Source organism: Ranitomeya imitator, chromosome 1, assembly GCF_032444005.1.
Source record: "Ranitomeya imitator isolate aRanImi1 chromosome 1, aRanImi1.pri, whole genome shotgun sequence".
Classification (NCBI taxonomy): domain Eukaryota; kingdom Metazoa; phylum Chordata; class Amphibia; order Anura; family Dendrobatidae; genus Ranitomeya; species Ranitomeya imitator.
The window spans coordinates 1,103,207,270-1,103,232,380 of record NC_091282.1 but is presented as its reverse complement, the minus strand read 5'-3'; the positions used below and the strand labels follow the sequence as shown (position 1 = coordinate 1,103,232,380).

General features: G+C 45.5%; 1 protein-coding gene across 2 annotated transcripts in view; it reads left to right on the top strand.

The window, feature by feature from the left end:
* The window catches only part of CASP3 (caspase 3), a 70,438-nt gene that overhangs the window by 2,623 nt on the left and 42,704 nt on the right, over nt 1-25,111 (top strand). The gene's annotated exons all lie outside the window — the stretch shown is intronic.

Here is a 25,111-nt window from a genome sequence, read left to right as displayed (position 1 = left end):
AGGCCCCACATGTATCACCACAGGAGGTGGCCTCCTATTTTCCTGTCTCCCATGACAGCACACCTGAGAGAGGGATCCGCCCAGTCGGGACAGGAAACCTACTGAAATAAAATGGCGGTACCTCTCCCTCGCTTCAGTTGGGTTTCCTGTCCTGATGGGAACCCTTGTGCTGAACATCATGGCGGTATCGTTGATTGAAGTTCCACTTACCCACTCCTGTCCCGGTACTGGAAGAACAGGCAGGGCGCCTGTGTGCCGGCCTTCAAGAAGCTGGAAGCGCCGTCCGCAGATCCTCCGGGCTCTGGCGCACGTGCGGGCGTCGGGTCAGCCATGGTTCGTGGTCCTGGGGCCCTTCTGTGTCTCCCACACCGCTCTCCCCCTCTGTGAGTAGTCACTTCCGGGTGCGCGGCTGGCGCTGCGCGCAAGGCACGCTGGGTAGGGGCGTGCCTGCGTGACGTCAGAGCCGCGCGCCGGATCCAAGATGGCGGCGCCCATCGCTCCGATCACCGGCATCGCTCCAGGCCTCCCGGCGGGTCTACAGGAGGGGGAGAAGCTTTTTCAGGGACCGGAAGAGGCGGTGGGCACGGCGGTTCACCCTATTTAAGGGTGTAAAGATGAAGAAACGCTGCTCACTTCGTTAAGGTCTCCAGAGATGGAGAATAGTATGGAGCAGCAGCATGAGCCCAGGTCAAGTGATTCACCTGCCCACCAACGTGTTAAAGGGAGTGGACGCTCCAGTGGATGGAGTAGCAATCGCCCTCGGAGATCTCAGGACTCCTCAACGTCTAGGAGGGATGTGGTCCATGCTCCTATCCAGCCTCAGAATCCGGTACCCTTCATGGTCAGCGGTTGGTGAGTGATCTTCGTGAATGTCACCCTGGGGGTGCAGGCTTGGGGCTTACCTGTGATAGATTTATTTGCCACCCTAAACAACAGGAAAGCAGAGAATTTCTGTTCTTTAGACCCGAGAGAGAAACCCTTCGCGGTAGATGCTCTCCAAATACAATGGAATTTCAGTCTCGCGTATGTATTTCCACCGATAGCAATGATTCCGACAGTGGTAAGGAAGATCAGAATGGAGCAGGCGAGAGTAATTTTGATTGCTCCATTTTGGCCAAAAAGACCTTGGTTTTCCCTCCTGAGACAAATGTCAGTGACCGATCCATGGATTCTGCCAGAAATTCCGTACCTGCTTACTCGGGGTCCAATATGCCACTCTCAAGTGAAGGGCTTCCATCTTGCAGCCTGGAATTTGAGAGGGCATTACTGAGTAGGCAGGGGTTTTCCACCTTGTTGAAAAGTAGAAAGCCAGTAACATCAAGGATATATGGTAGAACATGGAAAAAGTTTCTAGATTTTTCAGGGCAACCTCTGGGAGATAAGGCGCCTGTAGGTACTATTCTCGAATTTTTACAGGCGGGGTTACAACTGGGGTTGGCAACTAATACGCTCAAGGTACAGGTGTCGGCTTTAGGAGCCTTATATAATTGTAATCTGGCCTCCAACAGATGGGTGTCCCGCTTTATAAAATCCTGTAGTAGGTCTAGACCAGTAATAATTCAGAGGGTTCCTCCATGGGATTTAAATTTGGTGTTAGAGGCTCTGACTAGTGATCCATTCGAGCCTTTGCAGGAGTCATCAATAAAGATGCTCACTCTTAAGACTGTACTTCTGGTAGCGTTGACATCAGCCCGTAGGGTCAGTGACTTGCAAGCCCTGTCTATCTCCCCTCCTTACACACAAATATTTGATGACAGAGTAGTACTCAGACCAGACCCGCGCATACCTGCCGAAAGTAGTTCTTAAATTTCATAGAAGCCAGGAGATTGTATTACCCTCTTTTTGTAATAATCCCAAAAATCCAGGGGAAGAGAAATTTCATACACTGGATGTAAGAAGAGCTATTTTACAATACTTATCTTTGACTAGTCAGTGGAGGAAAGATCAGTCCTTATTTGTAGCTTTCCAGGGTAGCAGGAAAGGATATGGGGTATCCAAGGGTACTATTGCTAGGTGGATTAGGGAGGCCATTTCCTTATCCCATGCTTCTCGTGGTGCCCCGATCCCTGAAGGCATCAAGGCTCACTCCACCAGAGCCGTGGCTACTTCCTGGGCAGAAAAAGCAGAGGTATCGATTGATCAAATTTGTAAGGCCGCTACCTGGTCCTCACCGTCTACCTTCTTTAGACACTATCGACTAGATCTATCCTCCTCAACTGACCTTACCTTTGGTAGAAGGGTGCTGCAAGCGGTGGTCCCTCCCTAAGGTGTTTCTTTCTCCAAAAATCTCTCAGGTGTGCTGTCATGGGAGACGGGAAAACACCAAGGTTACTTACTGGTAGCCGGTTTTTCCGGAGCCCATGACAGCACCTGTATATTCCCTCCCTTTTTTCACCCTTTGGTGTGCACTTTAGTTGGGTGTTTTTTATTATTATTATTATTATTATTATTATAATGTGGTGGTAGATTGCCATGTGAACTAACCAAGGGGGCCTCTCATGCTCTGAAAACCAACTGAAGCGAGGGAGAGGTACCGCCCTTTTATTTCAGTAGGTTTCCTGTCCCGACTGGGCGGATCCCTCTCTCAGGTGTGCTGTCATGGGCTCCAGAAAAACCGGCTACCAGTAAGTAACCTTGGTGTTTCCTCTTGTTTTGTAAACGCATTTGTTTTACATGCATTTTGGTTAGCACTCCATCAATATACAGGTGGTGCCCACTCCATTGTTACTTCTTGGCATACAAACACCAGCGATTTCAATGAATAAAATGCAAGTTTTACTAAAAACGTGTCCCAGGAAACACATCAATCTGATCAGTTCCTCCTGCTCAGAAACATCCAGTCTGTCAGTCAGATACCATTTTTAACATGACATTAACATAGGTTTATGCTCTTAAGAATATGTTGTGGGGGCGTGGCCTATCTGCTGATGGAGTAGGTCGCACAGAGTGGGAGCTCCTTAGCCAGGAACCTCAAAGCGGCACATTTCTACCTCTCAGGTGTCCTCCTCTGCCTTCACGACATCGGTGCTGGCTCCCGGAGCGTCGGTGAGTGCATGGGGAAATCCAGAGCGTGCAACCGCGATCCCCCTAGGAGAATTCCCGACTAATTTGCAGCCACCCCGCAGCCACCGCCGGAATCCAAGATGGCGCCGTCCTCCCCCAGGGCTTCCCGCTCCTCACAACGCAACGCTCAGGCGTCGCGGTCCGGCGCTGCGGCGTCGCATACAGGCGGAACAGCATCACATTCGGACGCAGCAGCGTCGCATTTTGGCGGAGCAGCGTTAAATTCAGGAGGCTCGGCGTCTGACTCAGCTGATGGCCCGGTGACCGCATCTCTCCTTAAAGGCCTGCTTGGGGACCTTAGATCCTCCATCCAAGAGGACTTGCGTACTATGCTGGCTGAGCTAAGAGGAGAGGTGGCAGAGCTGGGCAATCGCACGGACCGCCTGGAGCGCAAGATGGCGGAACTGGTCTCCTCTCATAATGAGCTCTGGGACGCACATGAATCCCTGCAAACCCTAGCTGCTAAAACTCACGCTAAAGCCCTGGACCTGGAAGATAGATCCAGGAGAAATAACGTTAAACTGAGAGGCATCGAGGAATCTGTCCTGGCAGGGGATTTGAAGCCATTCCTGCAGGACTTTATGGCGGCAGCCTTACCGCAGTTCGCGCCAAAGGACTTCATAATAGACCGCGTGCATAGGATCCCTAAACCCTCTGGCCTGGGGCCCTCCATTCCCAGAGATGTGCTGGCGCGCATACATTTTTTTTGAAATAAAGGAGGACTTCCTACAGGCCCTGAGGAGAACCCCAGCGCTTCCTGAAAGATTTGCAAACATCTCAGTCTTTCCGGATCTCTCCCCGGGCACTTTGGCTCTGCGGAGGGCCTTTGCCCCCTACACTACCATCCTCAGAGAGAAAGGCATCCTGTATCGCTGGGGATTTCCGACGAAGCTGCTCATTCGCAAAGACGGATCAATCACTACCTGCCTAACTCCGTCCCACGCGGCTTCGGCTCTCGCTAAATGGGGACTCCAGACTCCTCGAGTGCCGTGAACATTCCTAAGCACGGGTCTGACGGAGGTCCCAGGGTCCGTATCACACCGGACTGGGAGGAGGCCTGAGCCCACTGTATCTTTGGTTCCTGGCTATTTTCCCGCACGGATTTACTTGGTTTTTCTTTTTTTTTCCTTTTTTAAGCTGCGTTGGTCTCTCGCTTGAGAGCTCCAGCAGCATCTGTTTGCCCCATAGGTGAACTGTTTTTTTGATTCTCACCTTCTGGACTCAGGATATTCCTGAATGGACCTTGGTCCGCTGGTTTTTTTGTTGTATGTCCTGTTTGTTTCCCTATGTTCTCTCTCTCCTGTTTCTGTTTTGCCCTTTCTTATGTCCTGCTATACTGACCACATGTTTTCTCTGCCTTTGCTCAGGTTATCAGTGTCTGAGGACTGTAAAACTGTTCTTATGCCTTTTCAATGAGTATCTCACTGTATTCAATTAACGTTAATGGCCTCAACTCGCCGGGTAAGAGGTCTGTGGTTTGGCGTCAGTTGAGCAAATCCCGTCATGATATTTTATGTCTCCAGGAAACGCACTTGCTGGAATGTGATAACTCCAGAATGCAATCAGGTCTGTACCCGCATCAGTTTTTCGCCAATGGTCCGTCAAAAAAGGCGGGTGTAGCCATTTTCTTCAGCAGCTCCAACTCCTTCCAACTGGTTCGATCTATAGCGGATCCATTGGGTAGATTCATTGTGGTGTTGTGTCTCATTAATAATGCTCCATATACTATTGCCTCGATATATGCCCCTAATGTAGGCCAACTTAAGTTTTTGGAGGGTGTATTCAAAACTCTTAATGATATTCAACATGGGCACAAGCTGATAGCTGGTGACTTCAATGCCCCAATGTCCAAGGTCCTTGACTGCTCTGCCTCTTCACTGTCTAGATGTGAAGTCGGGCCTCTAGCTGACTCTTTCCACTTGCATGATGTCTGGCGGTACCTGCACTGCGGTGAGAGAGACTACACATTTTTGTCTCCCAGACACGGTTCTTATAGCAGGATTGATTTTGTGCTGGTGAATGACGTGGCTCTCCCTCACTGCATCGCAGCAGATATTGGCAGTATCACCTGGTCAGATCATGCCCCGGTGTCCCTTACCCTGAAGGACCCCTTGGCCATCAGACCCCCTGCGCGTTGGCGCCTTAATGCCTACCTCCTGGCTGACCAATCCAATTCCCAATGTATAGGGGAGGCCTTGGGGGAATTTTTTGCCTCCAATGACACTCCTGACATTGGTGACGATACCCTCTGGTTCGCCCACAAGGCGGTGATTAGGGGTCACTTCATCAAGTTAGCGGCAAAGGCTAAGAGGAAATACAATGCGGCACTTCAGGTAGCCTTAGACGAATTATCTCGCCTGGAATCTGCTCATAAACTTTCTCCTACTCCAGCGCTTCTCTCTGACCTTTCTAAAGCCCGCATACATGTTCGCAATCTCCTCCTCCATAAGGCTGAGAAGGCCCTGAGGAAAACCAGAGCCAAATTCTACACAATGGGGGATCGAGCGGGTGCTGTTCTGGCTAGACGTGTTAGGAAGAGAGAGGCCCAATCCAAGATCCCATTCTTGCTCCGGTCTGACGGCTCCCAGGTTCGCAACCCGATTCAGATTGCGGAGGAGTTTGCTTCTTATTATTCCTCGCTTTATGACCTCGGGTCTGACCTGGGGATTCCCCAACCTTCGCGGGAGTCAATTTTGGCGTTCTTGGAGAGGGCTAATCTTCCCTCGGTCACTCAGGAGCAGCTCTCCTTCCTAAATTCCCCCATTGTCGAGTCTGAACTCTCGCAGATTGTCAGAGAGGCCAATAAGGGTTCCTCCCCGGGGCCTGATGGCTTTCCCTTCTCCTACTATGCTCAGTTTTTTCCTGTCCTTGCCCCCTTTCTGTTGCGTCTTTTTAATAATTGGCTGGCGGTTGGCAGTATTAGGGCTGAGGGGTTGGAGGCTGCCATTGCGACTCTCCCCAAACAAGGGAAACCCACAACATCTCCGGGGAACTTCCGCCCGATAGCACTCTTAAACTGCGACGTTAAGATCTACGCAAAAGTCTGGGCTAATAGATTGTTCTCAGTCCTTCCTGATCTCATTCACCCCGACCAAGTTGGGTTTGTTCCTGGTAGACAGACTAGGGATGGTACCAGACGACTGATAGATCTCTTGGATGTGGTGGAGAGGGGGAGTCTCCCCAGTGTATTCCTGTCGCTCGATGCCGAGAAGGCGTTTGACAGAGTGCACTGGGGCTATATCGAGCTCACATTGGAGAAATTTGGGCTTACCGGGCAGATTAGCAAAGCGGTTATGGCATTGTATTCCAACCCATGCGCGTCGGTTCGATCGGCGGGATTCGGGTCTCGAACGTTTCCTATTAGGAACGGTACTCGTCAAGGCTGCCCCCTCTCCCCTATCATCTTTGCTCTGATCATGGAGCCCTTGGCCGCCATGGTCAGGCAGTGCGCGGACATAAGGGGAATTGCGGTGGGGGGAACTGAACATAAAATTGGTCTTCATGCCGACGACGTGGTCCTGACCTGCACCTCTCCCTTAACTTCATTGACTGCAATCACCACCATCCTATCTGAGTTTTCGGCGGTTTCATATTATAAACTTAATCTCACCAAATCCACAATTTTCCCCCTCTTCCTCCCCCCCCCCCCCTTCAGATTCAAATTCAATCTCAATATGCTTTTATTTGGGCTCCCTTGGGCTTTACATATCTGGGCATCAAGATTACTAGGCTAGATAACATAGTCCGAGTAAATTGCGAAGAAACTCTTTCGGAGGTCAGGAGGGGCATGGAGCAAATATCAAGCGCGTCCCTCTCGTGGATGGCCCGCATACAAACGGCGAAAATGCTATTCCTCCCCAAAATAATGTACCTCTTTCGGTGCCTTCCCCTTTTTATCCCCTCGAAGTTTATTTCGGCGTTTCAATCTTTGATAGACCGATTTATCTGGAATAAGAAGCCCCATAGGATCAGGCGTCGGATTATGTCCCTTCCGTACTCTGCGGGGGGGTTGGGAGCTCCTGCGGTCCAGGCGTATTACAGGGCGGCGATCCTTGAGCCCCTTAAAATATGGTGGGAGGGGAACTCATGTTTGCCCTGGTTTCTGATTGAATCCCATTTTGCTCCCCAAAACTCGCTTAGATTGCTTTTGGAGCTCCAACTACTTCAAGTTCCTCCTGTGGGCCCCTGTCTCCGTTCTATTAGGAACGCCTCTAAACTATGGGCGCTCCTTAGCACTTCTCTCCTAACATTCATGTTTGACTATGTTTCTTTGCAGGCTGTGGAGTGTGCCATTGCCCATATTTCTCTTGCCTCCTGGACGAGGCGTGGGGTGCACCGGGTGGCGGACCTTTTCGGCTCGGACGGTCTCTTGTCGTTTGAGGACCTTGCAGGGAGATTTTCCCTCACTGGGTCTGACTTCTTTCAATACCTGCAGATTCGCAGCTTCCTCAGATCGTGGCGGTCATTCGGTGCACCCCCGCCTCTGACAGAGGACCCGGCCCATAGATTCTTCAGACCATCCACCATTGTGCCACATGGCATTTCCATAATTTATAAAGCCCTCATTTCATTTGGTTCTACTGACAAACTTCCTTTTATGTCTTCCTGGGAGTCAGCGTTGGGCTTTGAGGCTTCCCTGGAGGATTGGCAATTTGCTATGGTACACCCTTCTAGGTTCTCGTCTTGTTTGGGCCACTTGGAGCAGGTGAAAAAAATTCAGCTCCACTGGTACCTCACCCCCGCCCGATTGGCGAGGGTTTTCCCGGCTACCTCTCCGCGCTGCTGGAAGGGATGTGGCGCCCTTGGGTCCTCCTCTCATGTCTGGTGGTCGTGTCCGCAGGTCCGGGTCTTCTGGCGTGAGGTGGAGACTTTGATTGAGGATCTGATCCGTTTGCCCCTTGCTCTGAGTGGTCAACTCGCTGTCCTGGGCATCTCCCTCATCGATCTCCCTGCCCCCCTGCGCCCCATAGTTTCTAATATCCTAGTGGCTGCTAGGCAATGTATCGCGAAGCATTGGAAGACCTCCGCTTCCCCCTCCAGAGCAGAGCTGATCTCCAGGATTGATTTACATTTTTGTTATGAGGTCATAATGGCAGGGGGTCTATTGAAAAGAGCTAAGGTCCTCTCGTGGTGGGATCCTTGGACGTCCTCGCCATTTGTATCTCAGTCTGCCCTTTCCCTTATTTAAACTGTTTGCTCCTACAATTATGCTCTGGTTTTTTGGTTTTCTGTTTATTTCTTCTATCCTCTATATGACACTGTATTTATGTATTCTGTATTGATTACATTGTGGTCCTTAATACGGTATGCATTGGATTTTCCCCCTTATCCCCTCTCCCCTCCCCCCCACCTTCCCTTTTCATTCTGATATGTTGTTTATTGTGAAAAATGTTCAATAAATACTGATTGGTTTAAAAAAAAAAAAAAGAATATGTTGTGTAAATCTAGGAGTGGAAAACAACGCACAATAAGGTGATACCCTTTGGAAGAAGAATGCTGGTAACGCTCACCTGGTGGTGTTGTGACAGGCACAACTCCTATGTACAGTAGGTAAGAAGAAATAGTAGCTGCTGCTGCCCCATGGCTGGTGGATACATTTTCCAGGAGATGTTGGATAAACATGTAGGTGGCTTCGCTGCTAGAGTGAATCAATTATTCAGAAAAGATGACGAGGAAAAAGGCTTTTTATTCACAACGCGTTTCAAAGCCGTACCGGCGTCTTTTTTTTTTTTTTTTTTCTAAGTGGAAAAAAAACAAATCTGTTTGGGTTTTTTCACTTGAACAAGATGGCCTTTCATTGTTGAAAGGCTTTTTATTCACAATGCATTTCAATGATGAACCGGCATCTTTTTCAAGTGAAAACAAAACAGATATTTGTTGAAAAGCCTTTTTCCTCATCTTTTCTGATTTGATTCATTCTAGCAGCCCACCTACATGTTTATCCAACTGGATCCCTTAAGGGTATGTTCACATTGTGTCTTTTTTTTCCAGTGGTCAAAAACATCTGTTTTTCAAGCAAAAAGCACTTCATGGAGTTGTGAAAACCTGAAAGCTTGCTTTTTTTTAAATTAATGCATTAATTTGGGGTTAAAATAGTTGCAGTTGGGTTTCTTAAGGCTGTGTTCACACTAGGCATTTTTCTCCTTCCCCCTATGACAGCACCAAGGAGAGAGGGGATCTGCCTTTCAATGACAGGAAACCTACAGATAAAAAGGGCAGTAACTCTCCCTCTCATCAGTTGGTTTCCTGTCCTTGACTGGGAACCTTCAATGAGGCGTACCTGAAGATAGAAGATGGACGTCGTTCCAGGCCTGGCTAGACCAATCCAGGCAGCGGGGGTGCCCCTGCCTCAGCTGCTGCAGTCTCCTGAAAGCGCCACCGCTGGGTCAAGAGGGCCATCATGGGTGTGCGGAAAAGTGCAGCTGCCGCAGCACTCTTCCGGTGCCGGCTTTGGGGCGTCATGCTGTGCACATGTGTGAGGATGTGCCGGAGGTGCTTCCTCATGACGCAGCCGGCAGGGTCGGGTGACCAGGATTAATTTCCGGCATTGGAGACAGAAATACGCTGAGGGGACACGTCGGAGGCTCCATGCCTTAAAAAGGCGGTCATGTGGCTGGAATAATGTTCTGAGCAACTTCTAGCGGTCCCCTCGAAGTATGGAGGTAACCATGTAGCCAAAAGAACAGCAACCAGAACAGAATCTGCAGAGGCAGCAGAAAATGCACCAGCATGAAGAATCATCCCGTCACCATTAATGTTTTAGTGGTGGAAGTGGACGTTCTGGTAGCAAATCTACTCTGCACAGCAAAGGCTCCAGCGTGGTGGACAGATCTCCTCTGGAGGCCAGAGATTTATCAGTGGATATGATCCCTCCTAAACTGGTACCCCTAGTTACATCTGGTTGGTAAGGGATCATCGTGAAAATTCACTTTGTAATTGGGGTCCCCATCTCATTTATTTAGTGAGGAAAGTGCGTAGCAGAGACTAAACACAGGAGTTGTGCACTCTGCAATGAAGAGTTGCCCATTGCCTGGGTGAAAAAACTGTCAATCATGCGTAGAGCAGATACTGTATGAGGAAAACCAACATTTTGCATCCAAACTAAGAAACATAATGAAAACAAAGGCCGAGAACACTTTTAAATCCCTGTCACACAAGGGTAGTGATAAAAAAAAATCCAGAAAATGGAGCTCTGAATCCAGGAGCAGTAGTTCAGAAGGAGAATAGAGGAATACTAGTTCATCGGATCCTTCATCACTGTTAGAAGAAGATATGGGAGGCCCCCATTTTTTTTTCCAAGTGGAAGAAACCGTCTTGCAAAAGTTGTTGGATCCACAATGGGAGTGGTAGACCCTCGTCCAGAAAGGTCCGTACAGGACATAATGCTTGGTGGGCTAGGACAGAAAAAGCGTCAGTCATTCCCTCTTAATAAGAAAATACAGTATCTTAGAGAGAATAGAAAAAACAGAAAGCAAAAAATTCTTCTTTCCCATCCTTTAAAAGGAAATATCCTTTCGACGATTCCTTATCCTGAGACAAAGCCCCAAAATTAGATGTAGCTATTGATATAGCTTACTAGAAGTTTGCACTTCTTTTTGAGGACATGGGTGTGTTGAAAGATCCCCTGGATAAGGCCGGAATCACACTACCGTAGAATACGGCCGAGTGCTATGCAAGAAAATATCTCATAGCACTCGGCCCGGTGTTAATCTATGGGGAAGCTCACATCAGCGGAGGGTTTTTTTTTTTTTTTGTTGCTCAGGCGTATTCGACGTGCATGTAAAATTGCAGCATGCTGCGATTGTATGCGTATTTCGCTTGAGACTCGCCAATGCAAGCCTATGGGTGCGAGGAAAAACCCGGACGACAAACGGACCATGCGAGTGCTGTCCAATTTTTGCGCACCTGATGTCCTTTGAAAAAACGGCAATCCATCTGTCGAGTAGAGTAAAGCCACAGCATGACAGGTTGAGATAAAATAGATATACAGTTGTGCTCAAAAGTTTACATACCCCAGCAAAAAATTTTTTCTTTCTTGGTCTTTTTCAGAGAATATGAATGATAAATCTCCGCTCATGGTTAGTGGTTGGGTGAATCCATTTGTCAAACTACTGTTTTTTTTCTCTTTTTAAATTGTAATGACAACCCAAAACATCCAAATAACACTGATCAAAAGTTCACAAACCCTCGTGATTTTGGCCTGATAACATGCACAGAAGTTGCCACGAATGGGTTTGAATCGCCACTAAAGGTAACATCCTCACCTGAGACCTGTTTGCTTGTAATCAGTGTTTGTGCATAAAAGTTGAGTGAGTTTCTGGGATCCAGACAGCTTTCATCAAGCCACTGATGTTTCTGGATTGAGAGTCATAGTGAAGGCAAAAGAATTGTCAACGGATCTATGGGAAATGGTAGTTGAACTGTATAAAACAGGAAAGGGATACAAAAAGATATCCAAGGAATTGATAATGCCAGTCAGCAGCATTCAAACTGTGATAAAAAAATAGAAAATCAGGGGCTCTGTAAAAACAAAGCCACGGTCAAGTAGACCAACAAAAATGTCCACAACTGCCAGGAAATTTGTTCGGGATGCAAAGAAAAACCCACAAATAACATCAGCTGAAATACAGGACACTCTGAAAACTAGTGGTGTGGCTGTTTCAAGATGCACAATAAGAAGGCACTTGCAGAAAAATGGGCTGCATGGTCGAGTCGCCAGAAGAAATCCATTACTACACAAATTCCACAAAGTATCTCCCCTACAATACGCAAAACAGCACAGAGAAGCCTCAAAACTTCTGGTACAAGGTAATTTGGAGTGACGAGACCAAAACTGAACTTTTTGGCCACAGCTACACTGCTCAAATAAATGGAACACTAAAATCCCACATCCTAGATATCACTGAATTAAATATTCCAGTTGTAAATCATTATTCATTACATAGTAGAATGTGTTGAGAACAATAAAGCCTAAACATTATCAACGTAAATCAAAACTAATATACCACGGAGGTCTGGAGTTGGAATGATGCTCAAAATCAAAGTGGAAAATGAAGTTGCAGGTTGATCCAACTTCAGCGGAAATGCCTCAAGAGAAGGAAATGATGCTCAGTAGTGTGTGTGTGTGTGTCCTCCACGTGCCTGTATGACCTCCCTACAACGCCTGGGCATGCTCCTGATGAGGCGGCGGATGGTGTCCTGAGGGATCTCCTCCCAGACCTGGACTAAAGCATCCACCAACTCCTGGACAGTCTGTGGTGCAACATGACATTGGTGCAAGACATGATGTCCCATTTGTGTTCAATCGGATTCAGGTCTGGAGAATGGGCGGGTCAGTCCATAGCTTCAATGCCTTCATCTTGCAGGAACTGCTGACACACTCCAGCCACATGAGGTCTGGCATTGTCCTGCATTAGGAGGAACCCAGGGCCAACCGCACCAGCATATGGTCTCACAAGGGGTCTGAGGCTCTCCTCTCGATACCTAATGGCAATCGGGCTACCAATGGCGAGCACATGGAGGGCTGTACGGCCCTCCAAAGCAATGCCACCCCACACCATTACTGACACACTGCCAAACCGGTCATGCTGAAGGATGTTGCAGGCAGCAGATCGCCCTCAATGCTGTCTCCAGACTCTGTCACATGTGCTCAATGTGAACCTGCTTTCATCTGTGAAGAGCACAGGGCGCCAGTGGCAAATTTGCCAATCCTGGTGTTCTCTGGCAAATGCCAAGCATCCTGCACGGTGTTGGGCTATGAGCACAACCTCCATCTGTGGACGTCGGGCACTCAGACCATCCTCATGGAGTCGGTTTCTAACCTTTTGCGACACATGCACATTTGTGTCCTGCTGGAGGTCATTTTGCAAGGCTCTGGCAGTGCTCTTCCAGTTTCTCCTTGCACAAATGCTGGGGTAGCAGTCCTGCTGCTGGGTTGTTGCCCTCCTACGGCCCCCTCCATGTCTCCTTGTGTACTGGCCTGTTTCCTGGTAGCGCCTCCAGTTTTTGGACACTACGCTGACAGACACAGCAAATCTTCTTGCCACAGTTCGCATTGATGTGCCATCCTGGATGAGCTGCACTACCTGAGCCACTAGTGTGGGTTGTAGAGTCCGTCTCATGCTACCACGAATGTGAAAGCACAACCAACATTCAAAAATGGTCAAAACATCAGCCAGAAAGCATTGGTACTGAGATGTGGTCTGTGGTCCCCACCTGCAGAACCACTCCTTTATTGTGTCTTGATAATTGCCAATAATTTCCATCTGTTGTCTATTCCATTTGCACAACAGCATGTAAAATTGATTGTCAAACAGTGTTGCTTCCTAAGTGGACAGTTTGATTTCACAGAAGTTTGATTTACTTGGAGTTATATTCTGTTGTTTGTGTTCCCTTTTATTTTTTTGAGCAGTGTATAATCTTTACATTTGGAGAGAGGTCAACAAGGTCTATGATGAAGGAACACCATTCCTACTGTACAGCACGGAGGTGGATCGATGATGTTTTGGGGATGTGTGAGCTACAAAGGCACAGGAAACTTGGTCAAAGTTGAAGGAAAGATGAATGCAGCACGTTATCAGCAAATGCGGGAGGCAAATTTGCACTCATCAGCCCGGAAGCTGCGCATGGGACGTACTTGGACATTCCAACATGACAACGATCCAAAACACAAGGCCAAGTCAACCTGTCATTGGCTACAGCAGAACAAAGTGAAGGTTCTGGTCTGGCCATCTCAGTCTCCTGACCTCAATATTATTGAGACACTTTGGAGAGATCTCAAGCGCCCAGTTCGTGCTAGACAGTCCAGGAATTTACAGGAACTGGAGACATTTTGCCAAGAAGAGTGGGCAGCTTTACCGTCACAGAAAATAAAGAACCTCACCCACAACTACCACAAAAGACTTTAGGCTGTTATTGATGTTAGAGGGGGCAGTACTCGGTATTAAGAAATGGGGTTTGTGAACGTTTGATCAGAGTCATTTGGATGTTTTGGGTTGTCATTGTGATTTAAAAAGAGAAAACACAGTAGTTTGACAATAAATGGCTTCACCCAGCCACTAACTGAGTGGAGAAAAAGTTTTGGTGTTATTCATATTCTCTGAAAAAGGCCAAGAAATCAAAATTTCTGTTAACTTTTGAACACAACTGTATGTGGATTTGGATTTGGGCGTGCTGAATTTCTTTTTAGGGGCTATGAGTCATCTCACTTTTCCAGAGCTTTTTTGCTACCAGTAACGTGGAACCCCCTATATTTCCATTGACAGATGATGTACCTGAGTGGGGACTTTTTTTTTCTGTAGATTGAGTTGAAGCATTTGTTGTGAACATTTTAGATAACATTTTAGGATCAGTTATCTGGCGCTCTACGCTGAGCACTTAGGCTATGTGTCCACGTTCAGGATTGCATCAGGATTTGGTCAGGATTTTTCATCAGTTTTTGTAAGCCAAAACCAGGAGTGGAACAATTAGCAGAAAAGTATAATAGAAACATATGCACAACTTCTGTATTTATCACCCACTCCTGGTTTTGGCTTACAAAAACTGATGGAAAATCCTGACCAAATCCTGATGCAATCCTGAACGTGGACACATACCCTTACTTTGGAGTTTCCATATAAATCTCCGACTGACGTGATTGAGATGAAACCCCCAGGGATCGACTATAATGAGGCAGCAGAGTTACTCTGAACTCCGTCTGGCCTCTGTTCAGCATTGTCCTTTTCAGAAGTGCACAAAACTCTGACAGACGGCACTTCTTTGCAACCCTAAAAAGACGGACACCGATGGATCACAGGTCCTATGGGTCCGCAGTGCCTCCATCTGCCTTATTATAGGGAATCTTCCATCTGAATCACATATTTAGCAGATTTACACGGAATGCCCGGTGTAAGCGTGGAGCACAGAATAGATGTGCGCTAAGACTTACTTTGATCTGTGGGAGTCAAAATGAATGAAACAGCAGGTGAAGAATTTTTTTTTTTTTTTTTAATGCTGTTCCTAGTGCTGTATAATTGATTGAGCAGGTTTATTTTTCGGGTCAGTGCGATTACAGCGATGCCCGATTTTTATCTTGGGTTTTATGTTCGGCTACTGTCACACACTAAACACTTTTCATTGCAAAACTCGATTTTGCATCACCATATTTTGAGCGTTACCATTTTTCCATAAGTCGTCCGACAGTCATGTGAGGGCTTGTTGTTTGCGGGACGAGTTGAAGTTTTTATTGGTAACCTTTTCAGACACATCACTTTTTTTAATCACTTTCTGTTCCAGTTTTTGTGAGGCAGAATGGACAAAAACCAACAATTCAGGATTTTTTTATTTATTTTTTTTCTTGGTCGTTCCACGTGTGGTAAAATTGATGAGGCAGTTTTATTTTTCGGGACCGTACAGTTAAAGCGATACCACACTTATATTGATTTTTTATTTTTTTTTTTCTTGTTTTGGCGCTTTTACACAAAACCATTTTATACAGAAAATAATTATTTTTGCATCACTTTATTCTGAGAGCTAGAAGTTTTTTGTTTTTTTTCCACTGATGGAATATACATTTTATTTTTTTAATATTTTTTTTAAAAAACTTTTTTGTTTACTTTGTCCCACTCTAGGACTACCATTTTTTGCAGGGTGAACGCTTGTATTGCATGGGAATGCAGCAGCATCCCTATTTATGCAAACTATCAGCTCTGCACTGACAAAGTTGCTGACCATGCTCTGAGCATGATCTAGTAACTTTGCTAGCTCTGGTGACCTGGATGTAGTCATGACGACATCGGGGCCCCACATGACGTCACGGGGTCTCCGATCCAAGGGCAGGGGGACTGTCATTCCTCTGCCGACTTCTGGACTGCTGCATTTGAGTTTGATCGCAGCATTTAGGGGGTTAAAGTGCTGGGTGTCGGCTATCACACGTGCACAATCCATGTGTGCAAAATCACAGGGACTTATCCATATGTCCCAGGTCAATAAGACCCAGGTCACAGGGACATATGGATACATCTAAGGTGGGAAAGGGTTTCTATAAGGCTATGTGCACACGATGCCGAAAACGCTGCGGATCCGCAGCGTTTCCGCAGCTCTGGGTCCGCAGCAGTTTCCCATGAGTTTACATTACAATGTAAATCTATGGGAAACAGAAAACGCTGTGCACATGCTGCAGAAAAAAAATGCGCAGAAACGCAGCGGTTTACATTCCGCAGCATGTCACTTCTTTCTGCGGATTCCGCAGTGGTTTTACAGTTGCTCCTATAGAAAACCGCAGATGTAAAGCCGCAGTGAAATCTGCAGAAAAACCGCGATAAATCTGCAGGAAAAACGCAGCGTTTTTGCCCTGCAGATTTATCACATACGCTGCGGAAAAATCTGCAGTGGACCATTATACGTGTGAACATACCCTGACAGCACAAACCTGACACTGTAGGTTAGGGTACCGTCACACAGTGCAATTTTGATCGCTACGACGGCACGATTTGTGACGTTCGAACGATATAGTTACGATATCGCAGTGTCTGACACGCTCCTGCGATCAGGGACCCCGCTGAGAATCGTACGTCGTAGCAGATCGTTTGAAACTTTCTTTCGTCGTCTAGTGTCCCGCTGTGGCGGCATGATCGCATGGTGTAACATATATCGTATACGATGTGCGCATAGTAACCAACGGCTTCTACATCGCACATACGTCATGAAATTATCGCTCCAGCGTCGTAGATTGCAAAGTGTGACAGCAGTCTACGACGCTGGAGCGATATTGTTACGATGCTGGAGCGTCACGGATCGTACCGTCGTAGCGATGAAAATTGCACTGTGTGACGGTACCCTTACTGAGCACAATCCTGCTGACAGGTTCGCTTTAACATATGTCAATACACAAACAGACCATTGATTTGAATGTGTAATGTTCCTTTCCCCTGAGGTAGCTCTGCAGGGAACTGAGCACTTGTTAATAGGTTCCCCCACTGATTTAAGCTGCACAGTACTCTGATCAGCATATTAGCTGGGGATTGTTATTCACTCATGCGCTATAAGATCACTATTGTGTAATGTGTTGCACCATATAAATATGCCTTCAGGGCAGAGTTATATACAAGGTGTAGGCACAAGGGCTGACTGTGTCTGCTAATTGCAGGAAAGTCACTTACGGTAAATAGTTAATGTCACCTATGCTACTGAAACGCCCACCCTGTCGCTCATAAACCTTATAGTATGTGGTAATTTCTCTTTTTCTTTATGGCTAGGACTTTGCTTTCCCAAAGTATTTTCATAAAATGTGGAGTAGTATCTGACAGTCACTTTCTCTTTCTGTGACTGGCTATTTAGTAACGCACTTTCAGTTGTGGGCCCTTCTTGCATTTTATTATCTACTAGAGAAGAGTGACTAAGGCCATGTTCACATGTTGCGGTTTTTACAGCGGATCTGCAGCAGTTTTCCATGCGGTCTACAGTACCATGTAAACCTATGGAAAACCAAATCCGCTGTGCACATGCTGCGGAAAAAACACGCGGAAACGCAGCGTTGTATTTTCCGCAGCATGTCAATTCTTTGTGTGGAACTGCAGCGGTTTAAAAAGATCTGCGGTTTAGCTGAGGAGAAACGCTGCAGTTCGGGAGGGGGGAAGAGTGTGGGCGGTGACTGTGTGTGTGCGGTCGGGGTCTGTGAGCTCTCCGTGCCGGGTTTGCAGGCTGTCTGGGGGTCTGCTGTCTCTCCGTGCCGAGTCTGCGGGCTGTCCGGGTGGTCTTCTGGCTGTCCAGGTGGTCTGCGGGCTCTCCGTGCCGGGTCTGCTGGCTGTCCGGGTGTGTGTGTGTATGTGTGTGTGTGCAGACATCATCCAATGGGACTAAAGTCCCATCCGGCTATACCTGCTACAGTGACAGTGATTGACACATTAGCCAATGATGGGACAGTAGTAGCCCCATCATCCGGCTAATGTGTTGAATGTATAAAAAAAACACGTATACTACATACATACATGCAACATGCATGCATGCAACATACTACATGCATGCTACATACATGCAACATGCTACATACATAGCAGCACACTACATACATAGCAGCACACTACATACATAGCAGCACACTACATACATAGCAACACACTACATACATAGCAACACACTACATACATAGCAACATATAGTCATACAGTACATATAACATAGAGTACATACCATCACTTGTCACTTTGATCCCCGAAGCCAGTGTCACCTGTAAAAAATATTAAAATAATAAACACTATACTCCCTGATCCGCAGAAATCCAATTAAAACGAGTGTCCCACGACGATCTCCTGTGATGAGCTGCAGCATCAGCTGATGCGACCGCTCTCCAGGGGCTTCAGGAATACAATTAAGGTAGGTATCTTTCCGCACTGTATTCTTCCACCATTGTAAAAAAATAGTCCCTAGTCTCACTTGTGGCACTGCTGTGTGAGAAAGTTCCCACGTAACAATGCCATAAAGTGAGATCCTGAACTAAGGTAACCTCTTCAGTGACGCACTGCAGGAGCCATTGTCTCCTGTCAGTGTGTCACTGGAGGTCTATAGAGCAAGTGATATCACCTGATGTCACTGTTCTATAGGGGAGATTGTCGTGGGACACTCGTTATTAATTGGACTGCGTCGGACAGGGAGTATACAGTTTATTATTTAAAATTTTTTACCGGCGATCGAGTATGGTAAGTATGGTTAAATTAAGAATATTAAAATACTTTTTTCTGGCTGTGTCTTTATTTTTCTTTAACTCTTTCACTACTCTAGGATTAATAATGGATAGGTGTCTTATTGACGCCTCTCCATTATTAACCCGGCTTAATGTCACCTTACAATAGCAAGGTGACATTAACCCCTTATTACCCCATATCCCACCACTACTCGGGAGTGGGAAGAGAGGGGCTAAGTGCCGGAATTGGCGCATCTCACAGATGTGCCATTTCTGGGGCGGCTGGGGGCTGATATTTGTAGCCGGGGGGACCAATATCCATGGCCCCTCTCTAGGCTATCAGCCTGCAGCTGTCTGCGTAGCCTTTCTGGCTATAAAATATAGGGGGACGTCATTTTTTTGGGGGGTCCCCCTATTTTAATAGCCAGTAAAGGCTATGCAGACAGCTGCGGGCTGATATTCATAGCCTGGGAGGGGGCCATGGGTATTACCCCCTTCCCAGGCTACAAATATTGGCCCCCGGCCGTTGGCTTTCCCCCTCTGGCGTAGAAAATTGCGTGGGAGCCCACGCCATTTTTTTTTCTTTTTTTTGTTTAAACGTTCAGTAAGAAACAGGCCTTGCTATTATATATCTATGGATATATCCATAGATACATTTATATATCTATACATGGATATCTATAGATATATCTATAGATGGATGACTATGGCTATATCAATCTATAGATATATTTATAGATAGATAAATGGATAGATATATCTATGCATCTACAGATGTATCTATCTGGCTACTTTCACACATAAGGTTTTTGCCGTCAGGCACAATCCGGTGAGTTTTGAAAAAACGGATCCGTGGGGGGGGTTTCCGCCGGATCCGCTTTTTTTCTCATAGAGTTGTATTAGCGCCGGATTGCGCCTGATGGCCACAGGTTTTAACCCGTTTTTTGCCTGATCCATCAGAACAGCTGTTTCAGCGGACGGAGAAAACGTACAGAAAAATGATTTTTCTGTACGACGAGAAAAAAACGGATCCGGCGGGAAAAAAACCACGGATCCGTTTTTTTCAAAACTCGCCAGATTATGCCTGACGGCAAAAACCCGATGTGTGAAAGTAGCCTAACTATCCATATATCTATCTACATCTATCTATCTATCTCATTCTATCTATCTGTCTGTCTATGTGTGTAATGGAGTATGGGTTAGACAAGACATGACATCACAAACCATTTTTTTTTGTTCAATAATACATCTTTATTTAGCTTTCAAAAACACATACAAAACCGCATCAAAAACCGCATCAGAACTGCGCAAAATACGCATCTGTGTTTTCTGCCAAGAGCTGCGGATTGAGTGCAGAAAAATACACAGGCAACTCTGCAACATGTGCACATAGCCTTAATTTGTAGGCCCTGGTTTCAGCGGGCCACGTGTATTTTATGGTGCCCACGTGGCGTTGTTCAGGCTTACTAATCAAGAGAAGGTGTAGTGCAGAGGTGTCAAACTGCATTCCTCGAGGGCCGCAAACAGGTCATGTTTTCAGGATTTCCTTGTATTGCACAGGTGATAATTTAATCACCTACACACATAATGATTGCAGCACCTTGTGCAATACAAGGAAATCCTGAAAACATGACCTGTTTGCGGCCCTCGAGGAATGCAGTTTGACACCTCTGGTGTAGTGAGCCTGTTTGCAGGGCTCCTCCCTGGCGGTCACAGAATACTGATGGGTCCTGCAAATCTTTTTGCTCACCTGTATGATCAACCCCTTGTTGGATCACGTGTCGGACACCGTTCAGTCCCAGAAATCTGTGGTGCTCCTGCATTACATACAGCACATATGAGCTGAGAGATCACATGCTTTTCCACAGTGGTGTTTCTTCTACCTGGTTCATGTACAAGAGCAGATGAATGTGGTGGTGTTTGTGGGACTTGTTTTTCCAGTGTCACAGCCTGCTTTGTCATAGTTGTGGTTACTCTTCATATACATGCCGTCCATGTTTTCAAAGCTTTTTTGTTGTCTGAATTCACTGAGGGATAATGCTTTATTGTAATATACCATGTTGTTATAAGAGTTTGAGAAGGGATCGCTGCTTGCTGGGTGTGGATAGAAAAAAAGCATCTTGGAAGTTAGTGTACCTCTCACCTATATCGCTATCTGCACAATTTGAGGCTTCAGACCAGTATTAAGCCGGCCTTACACTAGCGAGTTTTACGGACGTATGAGAGGTGCAGAAAATACGGATTGCATACGGTACAATGATTCTCTATGCCCCAGCTCCTATCTGACGTATTTTACTGATCCGTATTATACGATCTTGTACGGCCGTAGAAAATCGCAGCATGCTGCATTTGGCACCGTATTGTGCAAAAAATACGCCAATGAAAGTCTATGGGGGCGATAAAAATACGGATTACACAAGGACCAACAGTGTGACTTGCGAGAAATACGCAGCGGTGTTCTATAGAAAAGCCGGCAATTCAGTGCGGTGTACAGTAAAATCACACTGACCGGTTACAATAGAATAGCTAAGGCTCAGTGTGAGCCGAAACGTCGGGAGATGTGGGTCTGAAATAAACTTCACAGTTTTTTCACCTTTTCAACAATTGGAGTGCTGCCTTCCTTTTTTTGTTTGGCACATTATTTGGGTGGACATGTGGACCGTCTTACCCATCGGTGAGCATTGTGCTGTATATATATATATATATATATATATATATATATATATATATATATATATATATATATATCCTGTACGGAGGACTATGTTGGGCCATTTTACTGTATGGGGGACTGTGTGGGGATCACAGTTGGCATCATACTGCGTTGGGGTCGCCATACTTTGCTGGTAGGGTTGGGGGGGTGCAGTAGGGTCATCATATTGTGTGTGTGTGTGTGTGGAGGGTACTGTGGAGGAATTCACTGTGGAGATATCCTACTGTGTTTGGGAGAACTTTTGTTGATGTCATACCTTAACGACCACCAATACTCCTTTGAAAGTCGGCAGTTAAGGGGCCTTATTCCTTGGCAGTGAGAAATAAGGGTATAGCGCCCCTCAGGGTCAGAAAATTTCCGGGGTCTCGGCTCCCGGGGGTAGCTGAGACCCCGAAGAACATGATTCGGGTCGGTTTTTACTTTCCCCAGTCTTGTGATCGCCATTATTCACTGAAAAATGGCAATCATTTTGATCACTGTGATAGACGCTATCACAGTGATCAAAATAAAAAAAAATTGTAAATTAAACCCTCTTTGTCACCCCCTTAGGTAAAAATAATAAAATATTAAAAAAAAAAAAAAAAATTCCATTCTTTGCAGGTAGGGTTGGGATTAGGGATGCGTTGGGGTTGGAGTTAGAATTTGGGGGTTTCTACTGTTTAGACTCACCAGGGGGTCTCCCGACATGGCGCTCGCCATTGATTACAGCCAATTTTGTGCTCAAAAAGTCAAACGGCGCTCCCTCCCTTCTGATCCCTGCCATGCGCCCAAACAGTGGCTTTCTCTCACACACACGGTATCGACGTACTCAGGAGAAATTACACAACAAATTTTGTTGCCCATTTTCTTCTGATACACTTGTGAAAATAAAAAAGTTTGTCTAAAGTAAAAAAATTTGTGAGTAAAGTAAAATGTTCATTTTTTCCTTCCACATTGCTTTAGTTCTCGTAAAGCACCTGAAGGGTTAATAAACTTCTTGAATGTGGTTTTGAGCACCTTGGGGGGTGCAGTTTTTAGAATGGTGTCACTTTTGGGTATTTTCTGTCATATTGACCCTCCAAACTCACTTCAAATGTGAGATGGTCCCTAAAAAAAAAAAAATTTTTGTAAATTTTGTTGGAAAAATTAGAAATCGCTGGTCAAATTTTAACCCTTATAACGTCCTAACAAAAAAATGATGTTTTCAAAATTGTGGAAAATAGAAAAAATTGGAGTCTGGCTCATGAGTAAGACTGCTAAGTGCAGTCAAAACGCGTCGACTGGGTCATGTCGACCATGTAAAATTTTTCTTTTGTATGCGCCATATTTTCTTTTGAAAAACAAAAGGAAAATCCAGTCCTGTTGAGCCGGACTCCAATTTTTTTTCTATTTTCCTTGAAATGAGGCCAGGGCAAGCCCGGTGTCTAAGGCTACTTTCACACTTCCGTCGGTACGGATCCGTCGCTATGTGTCGGGCCGACGCACGTTGTGAAATTTGTGCATGACGTGGGCAGCGGATGCAGTTTTTCAATGCATCTACTGCCCATTCTGAAGTCCGGGGAGGAGGGGGCGGAGTTTTGACCGCGCATGTGCGGGAGAAAATGGCAGACGCGATGTACAAAAACGTTACATTGAACTTTTTTTGTGACAACGGTCCACCAAAACACGATGGATTCGTCGCACGGCTAATACAAGTCTATGGGCAAAAAACGCATCCTACGAGCACATTTGCAGGATCCGTTTTTTGCCCAAAACGACGGATTGCAACGAATTGCAAAAAACGCAAGTGTGAAAGTAGCCTAAGCCCCAGGTGGATGAGCATAGAGCAACTGGGTAAGCTGGAATCAAGTTTTTTATCATTTTCAAAATTGTACTGATGTAAAGATGACATGTGGGAAATGTTATTTATTAACTATTTTGTGTGACACCACTCTCTGATTTAAGGGCACAAAATTAAAAGTTTGAAAATTGCTAAATTTTCTAAATTTTTATCAAATTTCTGTTTTTTTTCATAAATAAACGTAAGTAATATCAAAGAAATTTTACCACTAACATGAAGTACAATTTGTCATGATAAAACAAAAAAAATCCCAGAATCAGTGGGATCCGTTGAAGCGTTTCAAAGTTATTACATCTTAAAGAGACAGTGGTCAGAATTCTAAAAATTGCTTTGGTCATTAAGGTCAAATTTGGCCTGGTCACTAAGGGGTTAATCAAAAAAAAAAAAAAAAAATTTAGCCATTGTTATTACATAAACTAGGCCATTGGGCCATATGATTTTGCTGCTCTTTAATAACATACTGTATTATGCCAGTATGCCCCATTTGTGATTTGTTTATTTTAGTATAAGATCTATTATCTAAACTGTACTTTGTTCCTTTGACAACTCCTGTAAGTTTGTTTCCATATACTAAAAGGTTCATTGTTATATTTGATAAGGAAAAATTTCTTCAATTGTAGACTTTTTTTAAAATAAAATATCAAGGTTGGCCTGCGACTTTGAGTTTTTAATTTTGTCCCTCTTTGTATTTAAGTTTGACGTCCTTGGTCTTATTAGTTAGAAAAAATATAACAACTTTATAAGAAAGTGTTTTTATTTTTCTAAAGTATGTGTATAAACAGACAGTAGACACTAAAATTGTTCTGATTGGTAGGATGTTTGTTTATACCAGAGACCTTTTCACAAATGCAGAATTTCTTACAATGCCAAGTTTTGCTCTTCATACCTAGATGGTTTAGGATTACTCAAGACAATGTGCTGCCACACTCGTTTCTGATCACACACTGTACATGTAACTTTACGTTTGATGGTTGTAATAGATCAGGCATCATCTGACTTCTTGCTCTTAGTGGCTGGGCATCTGGATATAAATTTGTTTTTAAACCCTCTAATAAAGCTGACAACCTCTATAATGCATTCTGCAAGCGAGCCAGACTGATGAAAGTTGATTCTTCTGTTCTTTTGGCCTGATCTCTCAAACCAAGAAAACCCAAATGGGGGTCTTATAAGTGGTGGCAATCTTTAGCCACACTGGCACCGATATGTGTGCAGCATTGTTTTGTTGTCACTTGTCCTACTTGTGGTCACGTGGGGATAATGTCACATGTAATACGATGCTTTATCTGCAACAAACATTACAGCTCATGGCGTCATCATCTGACTAAATGTGGAGAATCCAGAACAGATATGAAGAACTTGTACATGGAGATTTTTTTTTTTTTTTTTTTTTTTAGAACTGAAACTCTTGTAACTTGTCACTGAATGTATTGGACATTTTACAGCGGCCCTGTTCAGTTGTGCAATTTGAGTAGGCATCTCTTAGCAAAAGTGGTGCACCCCTGTTTTGTGAGAATAGTATAGAGGCCCCCTTCTTTAAAGTGCCACCTATTCTTGTCTGATACTCGATCCTTGAAACACCATCTCCCATTGAAGAGCCCGCAGGGGGGCGCACACCTTTGTTCCATATTGTGCACTGCTCCGATTCAAAATGTGATGTGCCCTAATAGTGGAGAAGAACCTCAGCAGATGACAGTGATGTTACTGAAAATAATCTCTATATAACGACCAGCATGGATGTTACCGCCATGTGGTCAGTGGTAGATACCAGTCCTACAGAACATTGATCACAGCACAGTTACGTATAATGTCTTACCGCTGACATTCTTTATGATGGAATCGTCACTTTTCCCGTCTTTTC